The 10,000-nt window shown below is 39.2% G+C and overlaps 1 non-coding gene across 1 annotated transcript; it reads right to left on the bottom strand.

Annotated features, from left to right (window-relative positions):
* Positions 1-3,404: 3,404 nt before the first annotated feature.
* Trnah-gug lies at positions 3,405-3,476 on the bottom strand. Its single transcript has one exon. It is a non-coding gene; the product is annotated as a tRNA-His (tRNA).
* Between the last annotated feature and the right edge of the window lie 6,524 nt (positions 3,477-10,000).

The following is a 10,000-nucleotide window of genomic DNA, read 5'->3' as shown; positions in this document are numbered from 1 at the left end:
GAGGGAGGGAGTATGGGAGAAAAGGGAGAGTGCTACATGTGGTGTTGCCATGTCAGCCTGACACGTGGCCTGTCACCTTTGCCTCCCGCATACGTAGAGGAGGCGGGCGCACTATCGCCTCACCTGAACGTCCCGCGTCACGCAAGCCACCAGTGGAAACAACCCAGTGTGCTGAACACGTGTTTCTTACACTGGGTTTGTTATCAACTCTCATCATAACATCTTGGTTTCTTCGCCTGGCTTGGCTGATCTTGCTTTTTCTCCATTCTGTGTTTCATCATGTGTTGTGGATAAAACAACACAATACTTGAAAATGTGCACTACTCGATTTATTTTTTTTACCGTGCCTTCAAAGCAAACAAACACGAAGCAATGAACATTCAGATCCCTTTGAATGATGCACAAGTAATGAGAATATATTGCTGACTTAATGTGGAAAACGCAATGTTCATTTGATATGGAAATTTGATCACTGATGAAAGTTCTCCGTGTTTGTGAAATGATTGAGGGTGTGAAGGAAAGTGTCGCTGACAGAGATTATGTGCAGCAAGTGTCTGTGTGTCTGTACAAGTTCATCACTTCATTGGTGTCGTGTCCATTAAGTGTTGCAATTGACGTTCCTGTACTTGCTGGTCTGCCGCCATTACTGTCAGTGCTATTTGTGACGGGAGTCATTCCAGCATGTGCTTGTTATTATAATTACTATCATTATAACTGACCGTGACCATCACTTCGTCGACGGCAGCGCTTACATGACACTAAAGCGTCAAATGGCCGTAAACCTGATTATGCATAGTGATCCTTCATAATCCAGTGATAATGATCACTGTGGTTCTCGTCTATATTCTCAGTTCAGGAAGAAGTAGTTTCAGTTCACATTATTGAATAACTCTCTCCCTGAAGAGCATTGCCAGCCTGTCGAGAAGTTTAAACACTTAATCATCAACTTGTAGTGATAATTTTTCATGCAGAGTGAGTGGAAGGAAAAAGTATTAATTATCAAGTTGGCTATCAAACGAACTAATATTTTGCCAAGAGCGAGACACCACAACCAAGGGAATTCACAACCATCATGCTGTTCTCTCATCACAACAAAATGCGGCATGACAACTTTCCCCTCCTTCCCAGTGTCCTCAGTAGGTGCCACCTCTCCCCTCAAAGTCCCGACACTGTGGCCTCCTTTATTCACAGTGGCGCGGTGCGAGACACAGAGATATTGATATCTGCCTGGGAAGGTAACTTGTGTCCCTCTGCACACAAGTGGAACAAGGGCGTGGCCTGACGCTCACTGAGGGCATTGATGCACCTCTGCTTAGTGCTTAGAGTTGTGAATACTTATTGTGAGTGTTATTGTTGCTGTTGATGTTGTTGATGTTGTTGCTATAGAAATGAGCATTATTTTTATTATCGCTGTTATTTTTCAAGTCTAATTTTGTTTCATATTACAGTCTTTTTTATTGTTGTTTAGTTGCTGTTTATCACTTATTGCACAAACACCAATAACGATGCCACCAAGTTAAAAGGGATAAAATACAACATAATGTAATAAACAATGATAGCAAGTATCACACAACTCTCTCATTATATATAAAGAAAAAACAACAAAAGTACTTATGAATTTTTACCTTCCATTAACTACTGTCGGGAATGATGAAGATAATACTACTTCTAAGTCAAAAGCTAATCATTAAAGATGAACTGGTATTTCCCTCACTAGTGGTTCAGGCATCGCAAATGTATTACTGAGAGAGAGAGAGAGAGAGAGAGAGAGAGAGAGAGAGAGAGAGAGAGAGAGAGAGAGAGAGAGAGAGAGAGAGAGAGAGAGAGAGAGAGAGAGAGAGAGAGAGAGAGACACACACACACACACACACACACACACACACACACACACACACACACACACACACACACACACAACTAGGTAAGTAAGTGCATGGACAGACACCTACACACAGATAGACACACTTACCATTACGTCATGAAGCTTCCCTCTCTTGGTCCCTCGTATGACGTTTATATCATAACACAGTTTTCATTCCTCTCACCCTTCCTTTGATCCGCACCATGGGAGATTAATAGCACGTGGAAGATGAGAAAATGTTAAGGCTGATATAATGCTCCTAATAAGGAGAGAGAGAGAGAGAGAGAGAGAGAGAGAGAGAGAGAGAGAGAGAGAGAGAGAGAGTTGAGCAATGAATGTAGGAATCCTCTCTCTCTCTCTCTCTCTCTCTCTCTCTCTCTCTCTCTCTCTCTCTCTCTCTCTCTCTCTCTCTCTCTCTCCACCATGGCCGCCACGCACGCTGCTCCTGAATCAGGCGACACAAAAGGTGCCATTCCTGGATGCAATAAATGTGACTTTTACACCAACCGTCCCCGCGCGACACACGTGTTGCTGCCTTGGCCCGGGCTAGTGTTGTTGTTGTTGTTATTGTTGTTGTTGTTGTTGTTGTTGTTACTGCTGCTGCTGTTGTTGTTATTGCTTTGGGAGGAGGAGGAGGAAAAATAGAAGGGGGAAGAAGAGGTGGTAGTGGCGGCGGTGGTGTGGTGTGGTGATAATTCACCGGTCTGCAGTTTATTGACGTTGTTTCTGAAATGTTGTTGTTGTTATTCCATTTGCCGTAAAAAAACAAGAAAAATTTAATAGCTTCCATAGTTTTATCAGCAGAGTATTCTTTTATCTACCTATCTATTCCTCTATCTACTTAATTATTGACGTCCTTGATGAAGCACCGTGACAACATGGTCAATGCATCAACACTAATGAAACAAAGAATTACATATTCGTTTCGGGAATTTGAACTGCTTCACTATTTCTGTTCTCCAAGTTTTTTTTTTTTTTTTCTCAATGAGAAGAAATCTGAGCAGAAAAATTTGATGTTTCAAGTTGTTTGCAGATTTTTTTTGCATTGAATCCTGTATGTCAGTCAAGAGTGCAACGCATCCAGCGCTTCATACTAAGGTGTCCTATGAACCTTTTCGACATTTTTCACCAAAACTCTTCGCCGCCACAAAGCGCGGCGTGCACCGTGACCGGTGTGTGAACTGCTGTGAGGGGAAGGGCGCGCCGGACAGTTCAGCAACACTTTCCTCACGGGGAGAGGGAAGGCTTCCTGGAACACGAGACGAGACCAACACGAAGAACACACATAGCAAGAGAGACACGAAGACTCACACATGCCAATGTGACCCACGCACCTCCACCTCCATTTACAAAGGAACAACTAAGTGAAATAAGAGTAAATCAAATAAATAGATAGAAGAATAAATGAATAAAAAAGATAAATGGAGCAAGTAAGTAAATAGCAGCTATGATAACGTAAGAATAAAAAAAATATCACTCTTATCACAAGCTCAAACCCACCAGCTCATCAGTGAGACCGGCAAAAGAGTCCACGCATTTACACTGCCGTGACCAGGATTCGAACCTGGGTTATTGCGGCCACAACGCAATGTACTAACCACTATACGATCACGGCCACCTCCCCGCGGGGTCACCACAGGCAGGGTGGCGAGAGAGCGCTGCCTAACCTGAACAACCTGATCCAACGTTTCTGATCCTAACCTTGATAGATAGAGAGCGCTGCCTCCCCTAGCCTGAACAAACTGATTTATTAAACGTTTCCGATCCTAACTTTGATAGATAGATAGATAGAGAAATAGATAGAGAGCGCTGCCTCCCCCAACCTGAACAACCTGATACAACGTTTCTGATAGATAGATAGATAGATAGATAGAGCAACCTGATCTATAAAAAAGTTTCCGATCCTAACCTTGATAGATAGATAGATAATTTATTGATCACAGTGCAAAGGAATATCAATCTTAATCCCTTCATTACTGGGGATGATTTTTATCTTGAAATTTGTGTACAATAAATCATTTCATTGACTTTAGGAATGGTTTATGGAGGCCAGAAGATTAATAGCCACAGTTTTCACCATTTCAATCCTCCACATGAGTTTCTGAAGTTATATAAAACCACGAAATAGTAAGCACAATAAATAAGGAAATGCGTGGTGGTATTGAAAGGGTTTACAGTATCCAAGAAAACTACCTCACCTGTCACACCGGGAAGCTAAGACCATAAGGAAACAAGGGAAGCTGCAGGAAGCCATCAGGCCTACACGTGGCACTCCTTATTCGGATGGAGTCACAACCTTCAAGCCGCGGCAGGAACAGCGCACCAGAAAGGCAACCTGACCAATGAAATATACAGCAGATCTGTAATTATTGAAAGGAACGCCTCAGTGATACCAAGTACTTTCTTTCATCTCCTGTCAGTGACTCTCCCTCTCCTCCCGCCTCCTCCCTCCCTCCTGCACAGCCCGCCAAGGACAGGAGCTGCGCCCTGTCCTTGGCCCGTAACTTTGTGTGTGTGTGTGTGTGTGTGTGTGTGTGTGTGTGTGTGTGTGTGTGTGTGTGCAGCTTACAGTGTTTCCTTTAATATTTCATTGTTTCATTGATTTTATTTACTCTTTTAATGTAGAAACACTAGGGAGCTCTCAAAGCCAAGAATTTCATTTTGTAATATATCTTGTATTACAATTTGACTAATAAAACCTAAACTTACTTACTTACTTTTTTTACGTATCTTGTTCTCATTTTCCATTTGTCCATCATAAACTAAAAAATTCCACTTATATATGCATGAGAATATCAAGTATGTGCATTTATTATGTTGTCTTAGCATTTAGACAAGTATTGTTTAAATTTAATGAAAGATGTTGTGATAACAACCGTATATATACCACAATCTAATTCACGATTCTCAAGTATTGAATTACTTGAAGAATTAGATAATTTCTTATTGGATTATAATGATGATGACTATTATCACATTGTGTGTGGTGACTTTAATGTCCATACTGGTGCGTCAAGTGACATTGTGCATACAAGTCCATTTGGTCTGGAAGATGATGATAGTAACACAAAGAAAATAATAGATATATGCGAGTATGCAGCAACTTGGTATCCCTACAGAAAGGTATTCTAGAGATACTTCTAGAATTAATGGTTATGGTAAGAAGTTATTGGAAATTTGTAAAAATAATTTAGTGTGTATGTTTAACGGACGAGTAGGGAAGATACCATGGTTGGTAAGGAGACTACTACTTTTAATACGGTAGTGGATTATGTAATAGGCTCACCGATCCTTTTGACTAAAGTGAATGCTTTTCGTGTGATGGAGTTTGACCCACTCTTTTTCAGATGTGCATTGTGGTATATCTTTTGGTATTGAAAAGAACAGGAAATGTATGGAAAGGTGTGTGCATGAGGAAGGGGATAAGATTAGATCTTCGGAGATAGAGCATTCTCAGCCAGCAATAAAGCCAGGAAAATGGAATAATTTGAAAGTTAATGAGTACATTCAAAGTATCAACCTTGAATTTGTGACCCAGGTAATTGAGAATGCTGATTTTAAATCTGTGCCCGAGATAAATGAGGACCTGAAGAAAATATTAATTGATCCCGCTTTGAAAGTATTCCCAAAGAAAAGGAAAACGTTTATCAAGAAAAGTAAAAACTGCAGCACCCTGCAGTGTTATTTAAGCAGAAAAGAATAAAAGAATATCATAGGGCAAAACATAGAAATAACATAGAGAGGTCCTTGAGTAGCCGTAATGATATGATAATTAAGAGCAAAAAATACAAACAGGAATTGAAACGGATCAAAACTAAAGAAAAAAATGATTTTATTGCAAAATTGAGGAATGCTAAAGCGAAGGACCCTGAATTGTATTGGCATATTTTACAAGGTGCACAAAAAAAGTCTGAGATACCTATTTTGATAACCGAATTTATGAGTCATTTTAAGAAACTAACACAAGAAGGGAATATTGAAGATTTTCCGACGAGCTTTAACATTTACATTCATGATAACAGTCCACTTAATAAAGAGATTACCGAGGAGGAGGTTAATAAATGCATACTTAAGTTAAAGAATAACAAAGCCGCGGGTATTGACAACATTATTAATGAATATATCAAGAACACCAAACATATACTATGCCCTCTCTATACTAAGTTGTTTAACAAAGTTTTGGAAACAGGAAACATCCCTGAAGACTGGTTGACTGGAATTATTGTCCCCATTTATAAGAATAATGGAGATATGCATGATGGTAACAATTACAGAGGCATAACTTTATTAAGTTGTCTAGGAAAATTATTTACAACAATACTAAATGTAAGATTAAGGAAATTTTGTGACAACAACAGTATTATAAAGGAAATGCAGACAGATTTTAGGCAGGGGTATTCTACCATTGATCATGTTTTTCTTATTAAAAATCTTATTGATCTGTTTCTCTCCAGGAGGAAGAAATTGTATTGTCTATATATTGATTACAGAAAGGAGTTTGACCTTGTATGGCGAGATGCTTTGTGGCATAAAATCCTTAAAGCTGGGATTAATGGAAAAATTATCAGAGTTATAAGGAACATGTATAGCAACATAACGTCTTGTGTTTCAGTTAACCAAGAAATTTCAGATTATTTTGTAAGCTTTACTGGCGTTCGACAGGGTGAAAACATTTCGCCACTTTTGTTTTCTCTATACGTGAATGACAATGAAGAGCATCTATTGGAAAATAATTGTAACTATATCAGTATTGGAGATCAATGGGTGAATGACATGCTGAAAGTTCTGGTACTAATGCATGCAGATGACACGGTTATACTAGCTGAGAATGAAGAAGGTATTAGTAATGCTCTTAAAGCTATGGAAAATTATTGTGAGAAATGGAAGCTTGACATTAATTGTAAAAAGACCAAAATTACTATATTTTCCAAGGAAAAATGTGAAGTAGGAAATTCTAACTTTCAACTTAAAGGAGAGAATATTGAAATCGTTGATGAGTATAAATATTTAGGTGTTATTATGAATTACAACGGAAGTTTTAAAATGTGTCAAACACAACTTTGCCAGCAAGGAAGAAGAGCTATGTACAGTCTAATTGCCAAATGTCGAAAGTTTGATTTACCAATTGATCTCCAACTAGAGTTGTTTGACGCTATGGTGTTACCAGTTATTACATATGGTTGTGAGATTTAGGGATTTGATACCTCCAAAGATGTAGAAAATGTTCGTCACATTTTTTAAACACATCCTGAATGTTCATAAGACTACGTGTAATGCAATGGTATATGGGGAGTTGGGTAAGTATCCTGTCAGTATACATATAAAAACAAGAATGTTGAATTATTGGTCTAGGCTGCTGACTGGCAAACAAGTGAAATTATGTTATGTGATGTATCAATGTCTTTTGAAGTTGTATAACGAAAACACATTCAAATCACCATGGTTGAGCTACACAAGAACATTGTTGAATAGTCCGGGTCTGTCGGGTGTATGGATTTGTCAAGATGTAAGTAACTACGTATGGTTGAGACATGTTTTTGAGATAAATGTTAAGGATCAATGGATAACTGAATGGCGCTCATTATTACGTAGTAAATCTTCATGTAATACTTATGTTTCTTATAAAGATAATTTTACCTTAGAAAGTTTAGTAAAATTGCCAAAACTATCTAGATTTTCTCTATGTAGACTAAGAACTAACAATCACAGATTACCAATTGCGACTGGTAGATATAACAGAATTCCAAGAGAGGAAAGGACTTGTGATAAATGTAATAATAATGTAATAGGAGACGAATATCATGTGTTATTAGAATGTAACAATCAAGAAATTACACAACTTGGGATAAAGTATTTGCCCATGTATTACAGAAATAGTCCAAACAGGTACAAATTTGTGGAGTTATTGCAAAATAACAGATACACGATACAACGTAGAGCAGCATTATTTATCAAGTCTGTACTTTCTATTTTTAGATAATGTGTAAAGAGAGTTTTTGGATACTCTGAGATGTTTACTGTGAAGGAGCTGTGCTCCATACTTTTGTCAAAGTCTGAGCATAAATAAATTTGTCTTGTCTTGTCTTGTCTTGTCTCTCTCTTCTCTCTCACCACACAAACACACACACACACACACACACACACACACACACACACACACACACACCGGTGATAGTAATAACTTTAATAAATCTCACAAAGGTCGTGGCCGCCTCTCCGCCACACAAGTAATGGCGCCAAGGAGCACCTGCTTGCCTTTCCAATATCCGTCAAACCTTTGTCCTCCTCCTCCTCCTCCTCCTCCTCTCCTCATCTTTCATTAATCCCTCTCCTTTTCTTCTTCGTGATTTCCTTCCCACTCTCGCCGCATCACACCACTGTCACTGTCTCCTGCCTCATTCTGTCTCTTACTTTCACCCTATTCTCTGCTCCTCAGCAGGAACTCCTTTTCTTCTCGGCACAACTGTCGCCTCTCATCAAATGTTTGAGAAGCCAAACAAAAGTTGAAGCTCCTCAGATTTTCTTCAGAAGCAAAGAAATATTTCATTTTTCAACTAAATTACTGTTCAAACAAAACGAAGGAACAAATTACTTTTTTTCTGCATGATAGACACGAAAGGAGTGAAATTTTTAGTCATCGCTGTTGACAAGGGAAAAAAAAAGTGGAGTAAATACAGAAGAAAGTAAGCACTCATATAAAGGAAAAAATGAAAAAGAAATGTTAATGAAAGACTGAATATAATGATGACACACATCTGATATAGGCTGAACACATAACAGAGGTGATAGTGTCTGGCATGGAAGAGTACATTCTTCATTCTTTATCTCAACCTAAACTTTTTAAACATTGGTTTAACTCAGCCTGTTCTCGTGCTATACATGATAGAGAGGTTGCCCACAAAAGGTACTTGAGTCTTCCATCTCCTGAATCTCATGCACTTTATATCTCTGCCCGGAATCATACCAAGTTTGTTCTTCACCTTACCAAACACTCCTTCATAAGTAGAAAATGTCAAAATCTTTCAAACTCAAACTCCCCTCGAGACTTCTGGCATCTAGCCAAAAACATCTCAAATAACTTCACTTCTTCATCTTCCCCTCCTTTATTTCATCCTGATGGCACCACTGCCATCTGTTCTATCTCTAAAGCTGAACTCTTGTCTCAAACCTTTGCTCACAACTCCACCTTGGACGATTCTGGGCTTGTCCCTCCCTCTCTTCCTCCCTCTGTTTATTTCATGTCTACAATTAAAATTCTTCGTATCGATGTTTCCCATGCCTCGCTGGCCTAAACCCTCGGAAGGCTTATGGATCTGATGGGGTTCCTCCTACTGTTCTCAAAAACTGTGCTTCCGTGCTTGCATCTTGCCTTGCCAAACTCTTCCAACTTGGTCTATCGACTTCTAGCTTTCCTTCCTGCTGGAACTTTGCCTACATTCAGCCTGTTCCTAAAAAGGGTGACCGTTCTAACCCCTTCAAACTACCGTCCTATTGCTTTAATCTCTTGCTTGTCTAAAATTTTTCATCTATCCTGAATAGAAAGATTCTCAAACATCTGTCATTTCACAATCTTCTGTCTGATCGCCAGTATAGCTTCCGTCAAGATCGCTCTACTGGTGATGTACTGGCTTTCCTTACTGAGTCTTGGTTATCCTATTTTTGAGATTTCGGTGAAACTTTTGCTGTAGCGTTAGACATAACAAAAGCTTTAGATAGAGTCTGGCACAAAGCTTTGATTTCAAAACTGCCCTCCTACGGCTTCTATCCTTCTCTCTGCAACTTTATCTCAAGTTTCCTTTCCGACAGCTCTATTGCTGCTGTGGTAGACGGCCACTGTTCTTCTCCTAAATCTATTAATAGTGGAGTTCATCAGGGTTCTGTCCTGTCACCCACTCTCTTTCTATCGTTCATTAATGATCTTCTTAACCAAACTTCTTGCTCTATCCACTCCTGCGCTGATGATACCACCTTACATATTTCCACGTCCTTTCAGAGACGACCAACCATTCAGAAGTCAACAGTTCACGCAGGGACGCAACACAACGCCTGACTTCCGATCTTTCTAAGATTTCCGATTAAGGCAGAGAAAATCTAGTAGTTTTAATGCCTCAAAAAACTCATTTCCTCCATCTATCAACT

This window comes from Portunus trituberculatus, unplaced genomic scaffold (genome assembly GCF_017591435.1).
Source record: "Portunus trituberculatus isolate SZX2019 unplaced genomic scaffold, ASM1759143v1 PGA_scaffold_237__1_contigs__length_18908, whole genome shotgun sequence".
NCBI classification, from domain to species: Eukaryota; Metazoa; Arthropoda; class Malacostraca; order Decapoda; family Portunidae; genus Portunus; species Portunus trituberculatus.
The sequence above is the reverse complement of the archived record's forward strand: the minus strand, read 5'-3'. Positions and strand labels throughout refer to the sequence as shown.